Source organism: Lepidothrix coronata, unplaced genomic scaffold (genome assembly GCF_001604755.1).
Source record: "Lepidothrix coronata isolate B3197 unplaced genomic scaffold, Lepidothrix_coronata-1.0 Scaffold19, whole genome shotgun sequence".
In the NCBI taxonomy this organism is placed as follows: domain Eukaryota; kingdom Metazoa; phylum Chordata; class Aves; order Passeriformes; family Pipridae; genus Lepidothrix; species Lepidothrix coronata.
Window position 1 is genome coordinate 2,979,849 of NW_016690199.1, and position 18,076 is coordinate 2,997,924.

Consider the following 18,076-nt stretch of genomic DNA (forward strand, 5'->3'; position numbering starts at 1 on the left):
GAACCTGGTAAGGACAGCCAAATAGAAGAGACAGATGCAAACAGCTGTGAGCTAAGGGTGAGAGTGCAGTAAACGATGACTGGCATCCTTCAAAGAACAAGAATTATTTTCCAGACTGAGTTCCAGCTTTGATGAGTCCAGCCCAGACATGACAGATTCAGGGTTTTCCAAGGCGTCAGATGCTGTACCAGGGAACAAGGCTGTGTCCTGTAAAACACTAAAAATGATTCCATAACTGATATGAGAGCTGGAGAAGTGAGAGATTTCGAATACCAATGAATGACCACAGCACGGGCTCCCAGTACAGCTCTATGAGAAAAGGAAATAGTCAACCATGAGTGTGTGTATGTGGTGTTGCATGCAGGCAGAGATGTAGCAAAACGATTTTATCTTTTTGTGTTCATGCATAGCACTAGAAAGATCCCTGCTGAAATAGTCCCTGACGTGCAGACTTGTGGAGTCATGGGGCAGCTTTGGGCAGAGGACACTGTGTGCTGCCCCCAGGACACCACTTCTCCCCAGGGGCTGCTTTTAGCCACTGCTTCAGATGGGACCTTGAACTAGGCAAACCTTTGGTTACCCAGTAAAGCCACTCTTACTGTCTTCTGTTGTCTGCATGTCTGTCTTTCTATGTGTGTACTCTTCAAAGGAATCTGAAAAGAGGAAACCGTGAACCAACCACCTGGAACAGCGACCTGCAAAGACCAGAGCAAACCCCATTCTCTGTGAGGTTCGGGACTCACTCTGCACTTTGGTCTTTTATTTGCTTTATCCATCACATTAAATCACTTCTCGGTCTACTGTGACTGTGTGTAAGCTAATTCCACAAATATTTTCACAAAACACCACTTGTTTCTTGAGTTCCTAGCTATCAGCACAGTCTCCTAGCTGTGCCAGCACAGGTCTGGCCTCGAGCATGACCTTTAGCAGGGTGCATGGGCAGCAGGCGTGTTTCAGACCCAGCTGTCAGGAGTGTTTTTCCATTTGATCCACTACAGTTGTCTGTCAAAAGACAAAAATAGCCTCAGCACCAGGGACTGGGACTTCCTTCTGAGAGCCGAGTTCCCCAGTCTCTGGGTCAGTTCCCCAATCACTTTCCTTATGAAACGTAGATATAATTTTCCATATACTTGGCCTGCTTTTGGTGGGAGAGGTACAGGCCTCACCCTCTTCCACCCGTCTTCTCTTCATCGTATCTTCTCTCCAGAGCAACCAAAATCCTCAGAGGAACTCACAGGCACAGACTGGTACCCACCACTGGCTGGGGAGTCGTATGTATGTATTTATCCAGGTATTTGCTGGACATTTTGTCCAGAATGATCCCATGAGAGACAGCATCAAAAACTTTACTGAAATCCAAAAAGATTACATCAACTGGCTTTCGTTGATCAAGGATTATTATTATGACTGATTACCTTGTCATAAAAGGAAATTAAATTTGTCAAGAAGGACTTTCCCCTCATGAACCTGCGCTGGCTGTGATCAGTGACTGTCCTGTCTTCAAGGCATTTTTCAGTAACTCCCAGATTATTCTCCATAATTTTACCAGGGATAAAAGTGAGACTGCTGAGGTGCTTTACTGCTCAGCACTGGCATGTAGGAAGACTCAACTGTAGGTATCTAGGGACATCAGTGATAAAAAATGTGATTTCTGAGGAGAGGAAACAGATTGTGGGTTAGATATGAGCTAGAAAGAGGGCATTCATGTTAAGTGTCTACTGAGAATGGCTCTTGGGAGTTATGCCTTTTTTTGTACCTTGAACTTATATGGAAGAAAACACCAGGAACTAAAGACTGCTTTACTTTAGGTGGGAAGGCTAAAACAGGTGTGTTCCTTATGTATTAAACAGGTGTATTACTTTTGTATAAACAAAGCCCTGGCTTCTGCTGGGTCCAGCCTGGAAGAAAGGAGACAGTTCTCAGCAGTGCTCTTTGATAACTGGGGTGAAATACCATTGGAAGTGACCAAACACGTCAGGGGACTGGTGGGGTCTCCATTCTCTGCACCTCCAGAGCCGGGCTGCCCATCTCTGCAGTGGGGGCTTTAACCCAGGGCGATTCAGACTCAACACAGAGCCCAGACCCAGCAGCCACACACACCAACACTGGCAGAGATCTCCCTGGTCACAGACCTGGCCCACTTCTGCACACACTGGAAATCTAAGGGAGGTTTTATGAGAAGGGGATTGTTTGGGCTGGTTTTTCTTTTGAACCCCATAATAACACTACTCATGTCTCGTTGTGCACACTCTTTAAAGAGCTGGGATTCCCCCTTCTGATAGAAGTTACACAGCAGTCACACTTTCTTTAATCTCCACCAAACTATTATTTCAACATACCACCCACACAGCCAGATGAAAAAGCACTGGTAAAAGGGAATTGTTGCTGTTTTGTTTTTTCATTCTCAGAAGAAAACCAAAGCTTAGAAGAAAAGCTCGGAGTCCAGCTTTGTATGTACTAACTCCTCCTTTCCATCTGGAATTTCCCATTAGTTATACCATAAACAAACACCATTCAAATATGCTAAAATAAAGTGAACTGAAATTCAGTAGCAGACATAGAATTAGGGACTACTTGTAATCTGGTGTTTACAAAGAAAGACGAAGAGCTGATAGAATCTGATTTTTCATTTTAAACTATTTTAAATTTCTTATTCGATGAAGTAATAACTCCCTTCATAAATTAAGTTACATTTGAACGCAGCTTTTAATTTGATTTTGTGATTGAGCTTGATAAGGTTTTGAACTGTCAGAGGTTGCTCCTCTTCGTTCCGAAATAATGGATTAGACTTTGAAGAGCAAATATCAGCATGCTGTTACCATTTTTCAAAAGGATTTAGGCATTATAACTGATTATTTATTGTTTTGTTGTCCTACCACTGATGCTTCTACTAAGACACCCTCTAACAGGGAGATAGAAGATGGTGTCCTAACAGAAAATGTTATTGCTAGGAGTAGGTGCACAAATCTTAGATTACCATGACAGGCTCATAATTTTTTTACAAAAAAACACTATAGGGGAACCACAGAACAATAACAGAAAACACCAGAAGGTGACCTTTTTATATATAGTACAGGAGCTTACATTCTCTCCTCCTGTTTTTCTGCCTCTGGATTGTCAAGAAGCTTTTTAGGGAAAGAGGCCTGGTATCCCCTGTGTCCATTTTATCTATTATTTTTTAAGGTAAAATTTCAAGGCAACAAAACCCATCCTATTGTTTGTTTTTCAAAGAGGGATGGACCTTCCCCTTCCGATAAAAGTGCATGGTGGTGCTCCAACAGTAATTTAGATGCTGTGTAAAACTGCATCTTGCAGCATTCTAGTAGCAAGTTTTATGCTACTTTTGTGCAGTGCCTGTAAGAAAGGGGGCCTGGTCCATACAGCAGCATGTCCACTGCAGTGGCACAAATAAAAACTACTGCAAACTGGGCTCAATAGGAATGGCAGGCCAAGGTAGCTCTTTTGAGGGGCCTGCTGGGGCTCTGACTGAGGGTAGAGGCAGCTGTTTTCAACAAAGCAAAATGTATGAAACATGAATCGCCTGAGGTGGGTAACCGGAGGCTGATGACCAACACTTCTGCCATGGCAGCTGCTTTCCTGGTCTTTAAAGAAGTCCTGAGCAAAGAGACTGCCTGGCTGTACAATGTCACGTTTCTCCAGGGCAACTAAAATCATATGTAGGATACCAGTGGCTGCTCCTGCAGCTACCTGCAGATATTCCTGTTCACCTCTCTGGAAAAAAAATGAGCTTGTTCATCACTGCCCAGAGCCCTCACTGACACATAGGCATCTCAGGCATCTTGAAACAAAGCAGAGCAAAGACACTGCTTGTGTCTCTGGACCATCTTCTTTCTTCTTTTGTCCTTACAGCATTTTCCTCCTATTCCTGACAGTGCCAGGATGTCATGATGGGACAAAAAAGGGCTATTGCAGACCAATGGAAGTCAGATTTTATGGGTGTTCTTGTATTAGTGGGGTTTTTTTTTGTTACTTTGGAGCCTAACAAGACATACTTTATTTTCCCCCATGTATCTGCTGTATGTATTCCACAAGCTGGAGCTCCAGGATGCAGCTGGACTGCAACCTGCCTCTCTCCTGCCAGTGATCCTGTTTGCCTGGGACCTGAGTGTTGATGTTGGCACAACACAGCATGACACTTTTGCTCAGTCGGGTCAGTCCTGATATTTAGTCCTGTAGAATTATGGGAGTATCATGCACGTTCATTACATGTAGATATCTAGGGTTTTGGGGGGTTGTTTGTTTTTTTTTTTTTAATTTGTAATAATACCTGGGTCTCATACAGTATCTTTTTGCCACTTCATCTCAAAATATCTTCAAAGGAAGTATATATCACAGCTGTCTTTTAAACAGAGAAAACTAGAACTCAGAAAGAGATTAGATTAATGAAAAGAGACCACAAGATCAGTCCAGAACTGAGTTATCTGTTTCCTTCCCATTTTTTGACAGCATAATCCACCAAAGCTGGTGGAGAATTATCAAATATTTGCATTTCTTAAAATGTTGAAGGCTGCAGGTTTGCCTGTACTGAAGTTTCATGCAAAAACGTCCCACATCTGGATAACCTGGAGTACACAGAGCTTTGTGGTGTCAAGGTCCACCTGCTTCCACTCACACACCACAGACTGCAGGGCAGACAGACTTCCCATCCTCAGTTTCACATGTTAAAACGCGTCTGCACCAGGTGAAGCTGCACCGTCTGTCTTCCCATGAGTAGCTCTATTCACCAAATGATTGAAGCTGCTAGTGTCAGGAGAAAAGGTGATGGAAGGGATGCCTTTTAATGTTGAAGAATCTTTCCCATTAATACGGTTGGTTCACAAATGCATCTTCAAAAATACATTCCCAGGCTGTAAATTAATCGTTTAAGTGAATGGAAACTGGTGAACACCAACAAAAGTTCTGGATGTCTATACAAAGACCGACATATATAGGAAGGAAAAAATTGTGCTAGAGATCAAAAGTCCGCATTTTCAAGGGTGATTTCCAGTAGATTTTTCTGTTGTTTGTTCCCTCTTTATGACAAAGTAAGAGGATCTGAAAGACTGGTGGGAAAGGAGGGGAAAAAGCTTGGATTTTTTTCCTTGGGGTGTATATATACCCTAGAAATCTCAAGGAAGGCCATACTTCCTTTTTCAGACTGTGTCAGGGAATTTATCTGAGAAAAGGTGAAGCAAATATCTCAAGATATGTGCCCCACTAAATCTTTCACTTTAATCGAAGGCTGAACATCGTACCTTCATCAGATACTTTCCTTTCTCTGAAGCATTAAGTTGCTTATAACAGTACATTTTTTGTTGAAACATTTTGCTGAAAGTGTTCAAAAAATATGTTAATTGTTGCACTTGGGGCCACAGTTTAGTGGTGGCCTTGGCAGTGCTGTAGTAATGGTTGAACTCGATGTTGTTAGCAGTCTTTTCCAGCCCAAATGATTCTATTCTATGATTCTAGCAAAGACTGGAAGGGGTCTTTCACACCCACCAGCATCCCTCAATATTCAAGAGAAGATGCCTCAAAAAAGACATCAGAGGTAACCATCTAACTGCAGGAGATGGTTCCACAGCCTGGCTGCTGCAGAACAGTGTCATCCATACAGATCATACCCACATAAGAGCCTCAGTTTTTCACTGGAGGTCAGTGACACAAAGGAAGTGGACCAAATGAAGGAACAAGTAATTGTAAAGGAGAGCCTGCACAGCTCTGTCAACTCCCCCACTGAGGTGCAGTCAGGGGGATCACAAAAAGCCTGACAAGGACTCACAAAAATCAATTGTGCAGAGAGGTTCTGCCTGATGGTCTTATGGAGATGCCTGCTGCTGGCAGGAGGTGTGTATCCCACAGCTTGCTGAGGCTCATATCATGGCAGGGTTCACCTCACATGAAATCACTGAGACCTCTGAAGTCTTCTCGCAAAAGAGGATTCTGAGAAAGTCTGAGAAATGGAGCACAGGGCTGACAACTTCTTCTGTGACTTCTCCATCACACAGAGCTGTTGAAGTTCAGATCAGTGACTCGGGGACCAGTTTGATCTAGGCAAGGACTGTCCTGCCCAGGGTGATTCCAGCTGTATACAAGAGGGAATTCCCAGTGCAGAAGAATCCCAAGATGATGCAAGTTGCCCATTTTGATATATAAGGACATTCTTTTGAACCAAAGGACTCACATTCTCAGTGTCCATCTGTGATTGCAGACCTCCACAACACATCATGCTCTGGAGAAAAACCAGGACATTAAGTCCTGTCCCCAGTGAAATCTGCCCGCCTGTTTTGTTGTCTTCTTGCCTTTTTCCTCCCACTCCTCCTCCGTCCCGTTTCCTTTTCCTGTGTGCTTACATGTCAGCCCCTGTACGTGCAAATCAGTAAATCAAACCATTTACATAATATTATTTTCTATGTTATCTCTGTTCTGCAAAGTGTTTCCTGCTTTCCTGCCTGCAGCATTTTCTAAGGTGCCCCTCGGCACTGAGCCCCAGTGCAGTCGTGCCAGGGATAACCCACGAGTACATGCCAGCTCTGTGGCAGCTTCCCCTAGCAGGGCACCAGCTTCCTAAAGCCACCCCCCCTCCCAGGGCTTGCTGCAGCTCTCCAAGGTGGGCTGCTGGAATCTTTGCCATGGAGAGCTGGCATTGAGGGTCCCTGACAGTAGCAGAAGGAGCAGATGCAACATAAACACCAAACACCCTTTGAATCTCTGCTGCACAGCTTGGTCAAGCCTAGCTACAGATAAAAATGATGGTGGCTAAGCACAAAGCAGCTGGAGTAAACAAAAAAAAATTGGATTTATGGTGTTTGAATGGGATTTGGTGGATCCAAAACCCAGGTTTGTCCAAAGCACACACTTTATGCATGTCAACTCCCAGTCCTTCAGCCACTCCACATCCCAGGGATTTCAAATGGGAGGACAAATTTTATGTCATCGTTGTATTGGGTCTGGTTGAGCTGGAGTTCATTTGCCCATAGTGGTCCTCGACCTTACATGGTTGACACAATTTTTGCGTTAACCTCAGATCCAATAAACAAAAACAGAAGAGCTCTGCAGTCGCAAAGAGCTCTGGGTAGCCACATTAGCTCTTTGCACAGGGTGCAAAACCAGCTTGAACTTCCCTCCGAGTTTGTGAAGGTGAAACCAACTTCAACTGTTGGCCCAGAACTGCTGCTACTTTGAGTTAGTAAAAAAAAATTATAAATGTGTATTCTTTGAACCGCACCCTTTTCCTCCCGCTGCTCTAACAACTGTAACCTCCTTACCCCTGTGGGTGTTAGAGTTTCCTAGTATAAGGTGGGGTTTTTACAAGAAAAAAAGCCAGACATATCTGTCAAAAGGCTGCAACCCAGGCTGCACGTGTGGCGTGAGTGGGATGTTTGGAGATACACGTGTTTGGAGGTGGAGTTCAAAGCATGGAGACAAATCCACTGAGCTGCAGCACATTCGCTGTCTCAGCTTCGGCCGTGACACTGGCAGCAGGATCTCCCAAAAACGCTGTGTGCCCCACCTCGTCCCGAGGGCCCCAATGCACAGACTGGCACCTCTTCACTCTCACCACACAGAGGACAAAACTGTTGTTGTCCCAGAGAAGTCAGTAGAATCAAAGGTCTCTCGTTTGCCATGTGGCAACAAGCTGCGCTCTGCCAGGGAGCTCCTGGGAGGGAATACATCAATCCCAATACATGAAGGGGTAGGACTGTCAAACATGATAGGGCTTTTCTTTTTGGAGTGAGAAATCTTTCCTTAATAAGGGCACGATCAGTCACTTTGTGGATTTCCACCTCTGGGGCACACAGTACACCACTGCACCAGTGAAAACTGAGGACGACCAAATTTCCACATGCCATTCACAAAACCAGGCAAACTTAAAGCAAGAGGATTTTCCAGCACAGACATGAGATGCAGGCATTTATGCAACCTGACTAACCAGAAGGAATCTGACTGTGTCTACCCACCCATCACATGTAGAAAAGCCAGTGCATCAAAAATCTTAGCAGCTGAAACTCCCACGTTTTGCTTCCAGCAGCAGAACAAGAAAGTTTCTGCGCTCCCTGCTGTGAACTGGGTGTGCACGGGAAGCCAGAAAGCCATGTGAGCACTTCCCATGCTGCAAATTTAAAGCCATATTCTACCATTTTCCAAGAAAAATGAGCCTTGGAAAAAGATGCACAACTGTACAAAATTGTCTTCCCGGGTAACCTTTTGCAGAGCTTTTATATAACCATGAGTGTGTGTCAGCTGCAGATGGAGGTAGGAGAGGCAGATAATCTGAAATTTTCTCCATTTCTGGGTTCTTATTGGTCACAACCAGGGGAAGAAAACATTAACACAGAGCATTTTCATATGCAGTGGAAGAGAGAAATATCCTACCAGCTTTTCTCTTGATAGTTTCTAAATGAAAAAAAGGGTGAGTGAAAAACTCAAATCTGAAAGTCTTTCAAAGCCATTGGGCCCTGGCAGTCTTCCACAGTTATTTATGTTTACTGGTCAATGGTGCACAAGCAATTTCTCTATCACAGTGCTGTGAAAATCCCCACAAATGTTCTCTGTTATGCAGCACTGAGTTAAAAAAAGGATGGATTCTTTTTTTCTTTTATTCTTTGGACAGTCACTCTGCCTCAATAGCAAAATGATCAAGAGTGCAGAGAAGACATCTCTGCAGCTTAACTTGCTTAAACATGCTACCATAAAGGCAATTGGCTGAATAGCATGCAGAAATTATATGGTAGAAAGAAATATTCTTTAACTGCTCAATCTAAACTCAATGAAGCTAAAAGAAACATATCCATTTACTTCTATTGGATTTAGACAGAGGCCAGAGGGTTTCTGCCTTCTGCTATAAATGGTTCTTTATCTGATCTTTTTTCACTGCCTAGATATGACATCACTACAATATGAGTAGTAGGCCAGAATTTATATTACTGTACTGTTTGCATTACCTCTACCAAATACAGACTAAACTTACTTTGTCTGTTTGGTTTAGTTTTGCCACCCACGGAAGCTCTAAGTCTGTGTTCGTCTCAGTCACAGAAGATCTTGTCAAAGGTTTTTTGATATCTTGGCATCAATCTTCAGCTTGCAGGGCAATGGATGTGGGTGATTGCGGCTGTACTGAGAGAAGAATGAAGCAGCAGTGACTCTAAGTAGTAACAGCTTTCAGGTTCGACTGGAAGATTCAAGGGCACAGAGAGGTGTCATCTTCCATTTCCCTATGGAAGACCACGCAGTTTTCAGTGTTTCATTATGAAATTTAGTTGGAAAATGCACATGCCTCTGACTATCCTAAACCCTACATCAGTAAGAGAATAATCAGGCAGATATTTGACTCCACAGTTGGTTGCATCCAAATGGGAACTGTGACATCAAAAATACCCCAGGGTAGCCCACTGGTCTCTATGAAAACTCCAGTTCTTCAGGTCTGAGAGCACTTTGCTCTTTTCTGACCCACATCTCTAAATGAAGAATGGTCACCTACAGAGGAAATCAGCTCTAGTTGTCTCAGAAACGTCATTCCGTCCTTCTTTCTGTTTTCCTTTGGGTTTGGTCTCTACACATAGGAGGACCAAGGTGAAACCATGTGCTTGAGGAAGTGTACAGACTGGTTCCAGCCCTATGCCCAGTCAGGCTGAGCTGATACAGACAGAAATTTCACCTGTTCTCCTCTGCAGATGGAAACTGGCTTCAGCTTCTTCTTCCTCAGTTCCTTCTGGATCCAGAGAATAAATAGCTCTTCACAGAAAGACTCATCCCCAGAGACCCTCTCCAGCAAAATGTAACGAAAGTAACTTCTTCAGACCAGAATGAAAGTACATACTAAGTATTTCTTTAATTTTTTCAGCAGAAATGTTTTGTTTTCAGTACAGATATCAAAAGTAACTTCAGTACCCTGCTTGCCTTAGGTTACCACCCAGTTCCACCCTGCTCTGCCTTAGCCCCTGGCAGCCTGCAAGCACTGACAGACCCTCACAGGGTCCTTTAAGCATCTCACTGCAAGTGGAATTGGTAGAAGTTGATGGGTAAGTTGCCTGAAAACTTAATAAATCTGTTCATAACTGACTTTCGCGGAGTCACACACAGCATCTGCAAAAACACCTGGAACAGATCTCACAAACAAGGTCTGGACTGGCAACGTAACATCAGGATCTTCTTCCTCCTTCACTTAAAGCCTGTGCTAGAGCAGTTGGCAAAGATCATGTGCTCCTTTGTATCAATGCTCTTTGCTAATAAGGAACTCCTGCAAAGGAACACTTCTTCTTGAGGCTGCTCAAACCACCATCTCATTTTCAGCCTTTTCTAGCGCTGCTGGCACCAGAATAGTCTCTCTTCCCTGTCACCATCCCTTCTATTGGGCTCTAATACTGGCTTTCACCTATTTCAAAACCTAGCCATTTCACACATAGCCAGGTGATTACCTCCACTCTACAAATAAGGAATAAGCACCTACCACAGGCATCCTGCTCCTGAGGAGTCAGGAGGGTTTGGGGCAGTTCATTGGTCTCTGGTCCCTCCAGGGCACGTCAGCACAGTGATTAAGGTGCACTCTCAACACGGGAGCCCAAATAGAGTCTGGCAGTCACAAAAGCATCTTCCCACCCCTGTACAGTGGGTGACAGAATTTGACAGCAAACACTTTCCTTTTTTAAGGCTTCTTCTCCTAGCTGCTCTCCTGACAGCACTGATCAACCTCTTTCTGTGCACACCCAACTAAAAGTGACACAGTTGGAGAGTCTGGTGAAGTTATGTGCTTTCTTTTTAGCTCGTCACTTATGACTGCACGTGGGAGAAGTTAGACACTTCCTGAAGTTTTTTCAGAGCAGCCTGTGAATACGGCAGGAGCTGAAGCACCCCATCATCTCCTCTGCAAACCAAGAAAAAAAAAAGTAAGTGTTCTGTCCACAAGGCAAGGCGTTGCTTCTATTTACCATCATTTTGCTTTGTTCTGTTTTGGTCACTGCTTCTCCATGCTGTGGGTTTATGCTTAAGAAATGCAGACCCTGTTGATGTTTCACCGTAGTCTAAATCTCCTTGTGATTGACATAACAGCAAAAAAGTGTTGTTGGGTCTGTATTAACTAGAGTTCTCTGCAGATTGTGAAGTCTTTCCTACCTGTCTTCCTCACAAATTCCCTTGCCTATAAAAAACACATTTCTCTTACAAATCAACTTTAGTTCTAGTCAGGGACAGATTAGGATTGAAGGATTTTGGCAGGATATAGGTTGCTGTGAGTTTAGATTTAGCTATTACTGCAGTGCATGAGGCATGAATACAGAATTATAATAGAAATATGAATGCTGGGTTTCTTTTGAGGAGAATTCACAGCCAGCCTTTCCTCTCATCCTTACTCTGGTGGAAAAGCAAGGCAGGCGTTTAATTGTGAAGCTTACCTGCTGGTCTATAGTGACTAATTTGATATACTACATTCCTTCTTTTTCTCCATCTTTTATTCACACAGTACTGCTGATCTCTGGCACTCAGAAACATGAAGACTGAGTTAATATTTGGGATTTGACTACTTTGCCAGAGACCAAAGTGCATCTGGTGTTATTTTAAACCTGCCCTTCCCATAATCCCATCTAGGTCTGCTGCTGCCTCTAAACCAGCAGCTCCTTAACTTCCAGTAAGCTCATAGTGATTGGGGGGGGGGACGTTTAGGGTGGTCAGGAGGAGGCAGGGGGAGAAAGAAAGAAACCTACTTATTCTGCTTGTTAGCATTTAATGGGCAAGACTGGTTTTCTTCTGAGAACTTTTCCACAGTTCTGTACACAGGACTCTACACTTACAGAAATCTCATAATTTGAATTGATCACTCCCTTCTGTACAGATTTCTGTCTGAAACTGCAGATGGCTCTTTCAGGTTCAGCATTTCCTATGCCTCTCGGGGAGCCATTGATCTTAGAGCCTCATCACGATCACACAAACAGTGCTGCTGTCTAGTGTCAGGACACTCTGGGAAATTGCCAGCAGCTGGGATTTTTACACCAATAGTTTCCAGGGTAGACCCTAAGTGCCCCAACAAAGAATGAGGTGCTCATTGTGGTAGATGTACAAAGAGTCAGGAGAGATCAGAGCTGAGGATTCAGACAAGACACTACAGATTTAGCAGATGTGAGTTGGCTTACAGGGACATCAGAGACATGTGTAGATGCAAAGGGGAATCTTTGAGCGTCACAGTTTTTGTTGGTATGACTAAGGTCTTAAGGGGGAAACCCTGCTGCCAGTATGGGAGTTGGTAGCTATAGGAGGAGACCCAAACGTCAGAGAAGGAAAATGGAGGTTCCCCAATTCGTTGAATCATAGGACAAAAGGGAACAAAGAAATTGAGTTTCATGGTAAATGGAAAAGGAGGAAATATATGTGTCTGAGTTCAGAGCACTGTTAAATACCATCTGTAAGTACCCTGTTAAAAATAGGATTGTTTAGAGTATAGAAGGCACAGTGGTTATGACAAGGCTTTGCAAATCTTACCTGCTGAGACACATTCACTTTAGACAAAAGTAAAAAAATGTTGAGGGGAAGTTAGCTAGACTTCTGTGACAACCAATATGTCAGTGAACTTAAGTCTGGCAGATCATAAAATTATTTTGGGCATCTTTTTGCTTTGATTTTCCCCAGGAATCTCTTCAGTACTGGTGATATTACCACAGTAGTGCAGCTCCCATGTCAAAGCAGCTCCCACACATTGGGAGAGAATTCTGCCCCAGGGGGAGAATTAATCTACTATCACAAGGTCAAAGCTCAACACTACCTTTGCACTTTTCTGCTCCTGGCACCCTGTCCATGCTCACTCTTTGCAATCCAGTTAAGCCATGCCCTGACTGGGGGATTTCAGAGGGATGGAAGAGACAAACATATTTTGGGAATGGAGGAAAATCCTGAGATCCCTATGACTGTCATGGTTGCAGTGAAACTGTCAGTTCAGGATGAAGGGAAGCTTGTGAATCTGGGAATTTGATTAGATGTGTTCGGTTATGAATAAACGTTCTCTATAAGTGTCACTGCCTGGTGGCACTGGACATTTGCTGCTGAGCCAGCATCCTCTGGCTTCCATGGGAACTTGACAGAAGAGGTATGAGCTACTATTTGTGAATCTCCTGGTTTGAAAACCACTGATTGACTTGGGACAGAGGGAGGAAAAGCAGCAGTGGGATGGTGAAAGGTGGGAATGAACCGTGGCAGTACAGAGACCACATACAGGGAAAGACAGACCCAGGTGATGACAGGCTGGCAGGATGAGAACAGGTCAGGGATGGAGGACAGAGCCTGGGCTCAACAGTGGCAGGCCAACAGCATGCAGGACCATGCTTGGGTAGACACAACCCTTAATAAAAACAAACCAATACATGAGAAACAAACAGAGCCATTAGCCAGGCACCATCCACAGCCAAATTAAAACAAGCAAAGCTGCATACTGCAAGGTAGGATAACTGAATGATCACTAAAACTCACACTCTCTACCCAGCTCTGCTACAGCATTGCTCTGTTCTTGTGTGGCAGCAAAGGAGTTCCCACAGCCTCTGTGGAGCCAGGAGCACAGAGGTGCTGAGTGCCAGCCAAGGGATGCCCCAAGCCACAGGCATGGCCATGCCTCATGTGCTGATCTCGTTGCCTGCCTACGAGGTGATGAGATCCAGTCTTCACAACTCTGGAGGTGATGCCCTCCTTGCAGAACAAGTCTCTCTCTTTACCACAGAGTGGCTGTGGTTGTCCTCTGCTTGCTTAGGATTTGATGACCTTTATTGATGCCTTGCATTGGTCCAGGTGTCACACATGGCCATGTGCTGGCATTCACTGAAGGGTGAGGTGTATGGCCTCAGAACAGAAATCTCCAGCAACTCCAGGTGAACAGTTGCTGCCCCAGAGACGACTTTGAGTCACGGTAGTTTGGAGGGTGAAAATGGCTCTAGTGTGGGCTTTCTGTGGCTCCTAGTGTGTTTCTAATTGCAGGTGGCAGAGTTTTGGCAGGAGTGTCCTGTTTGAAGGCCCAAAGGTCAAAAATAAGGAGGAACAGGTCCTAAGTAGCTGCTGGGGAAATCCTAAAGTCTAAAGGATAACAGAGCACTCTTTTTTAAGGGGTAGACCTGTGGGTTTTGACATAAGTCTTGGTGCTTCTTTGTTCTTCTGCTTGAAGTCAGATTTTCCTTAAATCTGGCAATTAGACGCACTCAGGTCTAGCTCCTTGTCTTGTTAAAACAGCCTGCTCCCCAACACCCCAGCCGGCTCTTTTGGGAGTCCAGAGCAGTATTCATCCATGTGTAAGCCCTCACTGACAAATCTGCAGATATTTGGCTGTGCTTTGGCATCCATGAGCACTCAGGTGCAGGAGAAAGCAGCTGTGCATGGCAGTCACACTTCTCACCTCGTTTTTCCAAGACTTTGTAGTTCCAGCAGGAGCCAGTAAGAAAGTTTGGCCAGTTAGGTTTCCAAATGAGCCACTTGATTAACAGAAGCCATATACAAATAGCCCCCGTCAACAAGGCTACCAGTTAAGCTGTGACAGCTTTAGGAAGTCATTGAACAGGAGTGCCTGATGGCTTTGTGTGTGAAAGTGTGAGGAAGAGGGTGTGAAGCTGCTCTCAGCTACTCACTTTCACTGCCTCTGCTCCAAAACCTGTGCTTTCCTCAGCCTTTTGACTTGACAAGCTTTATAGTTTAGCCTCACATGTATGAGAGCTTTTCTGGGGTTCCTGGTGGCCCTTCTGGCAATGAAACTGTTCCTCTGGCTCCAAGACCCTTTCCAGACAAGCTAGTAGGTACCAGGGAGTAAACCTGCCTTGAAACAGCTGCTCTCTGATGGTCTCAGGGAGGACTGAGAAACTTTGCTGGGTCCAAAAGTCCCAAAATTATGAGTCACAGCCTTTGAATCATGAGACTGGAGAAAAAAGTCCACTGGTACGGGTGGATTTTGGGGTCTATTTTTCATCTGTGAATTTCCCCATGTGCAATGTATGACATCTGAGTAGTTTTCCCAGCTTTTAGATATGTTTAATGAGACAGTTTTAAACCCTGTATTGGGATCTTCTGTTAACACATCTTTCTCCAAATCACCTGGCATGCTCTCTCCTGTGCAGTCCCTCTCCAGGTAGTGTAACATGGCACTAGGACACACAGTTTAGGGAAGTATCACTATTTTAAACTGAGTCCCTTGTCAACCTTGAATTATGACAGTTCCTCTTATCGATATACGGCTGCTTATTTTAGCAAACTAGCACATTTACTACTATTGTGGGATTTGCAGACTGTGGAAAGGGGGAAGTAGATCTATGTAAAAACACCTCCACAGAGGCATTTAAAAATCTATAGTTTCAAAAAGTTCACATCTATGAACAGAGTATCATGAGACAAATCAAACCTCTTCCTCTCATCAGAAATGATTGCTGAGCTCCCCTCCTGAAAGGCAATTGGTTAATATCCTCTCCCATTTAACAAATTTCTTCTCTATTTTTGTAAGACTGCTTGTATCTGCAGTATAGAGTTAAGTATTAAGGCTGTATAACTAATCCCAAGGTCTTGCTTCTTCCTTACAGTAGTTATTTTCAGCCTTCCAATGCCCCATGAATCGTTTTAACCAGCACTAGTCAAGAGAGGGGTTACCTGCTTCACCACAGTGGAGGAAAGGTATTTTAAGATGGAGTTGTGCTCAGGCTGAATTCCCAGTATAGACCTGTAATTTAAAAACACCCTTTTTTCTCTACAGAGTTTTGAAACCATATAGTTTGAAAATTATGTACTCATATATTACATTCAAATTTGAAACAATGTTTTTGAAAATACTTACTTTTATGTTCAGATTTCAAATTATATAACTTGAAGTCCTACTATCTTTTGTGTCTCAGTAAAGCAGGGTAACTAAGTGGAGCCATTGCTGGTTTTCCTTTCTTATGGTGACATTTTCTTATAGGAGTGACTTCATCTATTAATTAGTCTATTAATAATGGAAAAAAAAAATAAAGCTGTTCACTGACTTGCTGGGCTCATGGGTTACGATCTATTTTTATCCACAAAGATACCATAAACATTTTTCCTACTTTCAAGAACAGCAGAGCAAATAATCCTCGGCAATTTCTTATTTTGTATTCAAGTTAAGAGACACAAAAGCTAGGGGCTGGAAAGTGTAATACTTCATAAAGCTTACAGGCAGGTAATGTAAGTTCTGCACAAAAAGGAGAAGCCCAGGTTGAGACAAGGAGTGATTTTGCTGGTGACGGGTGTTGTAGGTGGCATATCTGCCACATCTGGGAGCTGACGTCTTTCAGTACTGGATTTGAGTGGCCAGACTGACACTCTGGAGATACTCCCATGTCAGATAGTTCCAGTACCACATGCTACCAAGGAAAGCACACAAAACCCTTCAGGAGAAGCTCAGGTTCTGTTCCTCTGAGGGCTGATTTATGCTTTAAGACACACAGGTTGTTTTCATCTACAACTATCGGGGACAGGAAGGAAGGTGTGAAGAGAAGGTTTATTTTAATCCTAACCATCATTGCACTTATTTTAAATTGTTCTTAATATCACATAAATACCTCAAAACTTTCAGTTCTAAGAATAATCTTTGGCATAGGAGGATGATCAGAAAACTAATAGAAAAAGAAAATTTTATGAAATAAACACTTTGCTCATGTAATTGTACTCATGTTATGGATTTCACTGGTTTTTTTTCTCTGCTGTCCCTCTATCTCATGTGAGTTAATCCATAGACTTTCAACCAGTCTCTGTTCAACTATTTTTTTTTTTTTACTTCTCCCTTCTTTGTAATGGTATCTGTAATTTTCCTTTTTATTTTTTCTAAAAGGGGTTATTTTTATCACTCCAACTTCTCTGTTGGAAATTTAAACAGTTTTACATGAGCAGCTCATAGACAAATAAAGAAAAAAATAGGCAAAATAAAGCCTTTTGATTTCCCACTTGTTTTCACTTCCCTTTTTACACTTCAGTGTTACTAAAAAGACTTTTCTTGGGAGAGGATTAATGCAACTGGCCCAAATGAGCAACAGGAGCCACCAGTCAGGTCACTGCAGGGTCAGGTGAGCTACTGGTCATGAAAAAGGAAGGGAGAAAAAAAGATGACAGACGGGTTGTAAGTCTGGTGTGTCTGTGATGTGAAACCACATTCTCACAGCATCCCAGGCTCCTGATTTCATTGCCCACGAGGTGTGTAAGGCACTGCTGTAGGATAGTTCAATGCTCCCTGATGCTGGGTAGAGGAGAGGACAGATGACCATCGCACAGGCTCTCCTGCACATAGATGCCATGTTTTGGTCCCTGTCCACAATATAGAAGATCTGTTCTAGACCAGACACCAGTTTGGCATTTGAAATCTGCCACTTCCTAGGAAAGCCAGAGAAAGAACATCTCTCCATTCCTCCTGGTAAATCCGGGCCACCTGCCATGAGGAATGCAAGGTGACGGGATCAAAGGGGAGATGAGGAAAGGGCAGTCAATCACACTCTGGTTTCATAGCCCTGCTTGGTGGGTTTGCAGCAAGGCACTTCTGCTGCTTTCTCACCACACCCCAAGAAAATGGGTTTTCATCTTTCTCATGCCTCTTCCATCCATTCCCTTTATACTTTGGTATCTCCTGGCCTTTCCCAGGGTTTTCTCTTCGTAAGTTCTCAATACATTAGAGGATGTAGGTACTCCATTTTAAGAGTAAGAAACATAATTATCTATTCAACTAACTGTGTGAACATAGCACAGTTACATCAGAAACGCAAGGTTGTAAATAAAGAGCACACACGCAGCACGTCTTCCTTAGCGGATTACCCCACCTCCCAGTGATTTGTGCTCAGGTGCTTCCTGAGCCAGAGAGGATTGTCTGGGAAGATGAGATGTTTTGCATGTCCTGAAGGTGACAAACGTGCACATGCTGACTGCGGTTTGTCACATGCAGTGAGTCTCACGGAGCAAGAAGCCTCAGAGTGATGATAAATATATGTTGAGCTGTTGATGTGAAACATGGCCAGGACCTGATGCAACACCCAGCTATGGTTGGTGAGACCTAGCAGATAAGGATAAGTCACAGAAAGGTGAGAACAGCTACGTTGGAGAGGCTTAGCTCAACTGAAAGCTTCTGAGC

At 43.7% G+C, this 18,076-nt stretch overlaps 1 protein-coding gene across 4 annotated transcripts in view; it reads left to right on the forward strand.

Moving 5' to 3' along the window:
• GPR132 (G protein-coupled receptor 132) overlaps positions 1-18,076 on the forward strand; it is a 78,171-nt gene that overhangs the window by 53,193 nt on the left and 6,902 nt on the right. The window contains exons 2-4 of one of the 4 annotated variants that reach the window (XM_017807428.1): positions 4,054-4,171; positions 9,903-10,019; positions 10,760-10,887. The gene's annotated coding sequence lies outside the window, so the exon portion shown is untranslated. Of the gene's footprint in view, positions 1-4,053; positions 4,172-9,729; positions 9,810-9,902; positions 10,020-10,759; positions 10,888-18,076 lie in introns of those variants that run through there. The other 3 variants (XM_017807426.1, XM_017807427.1, XM_017807429.1) reach the window with 3 other exon arrangements.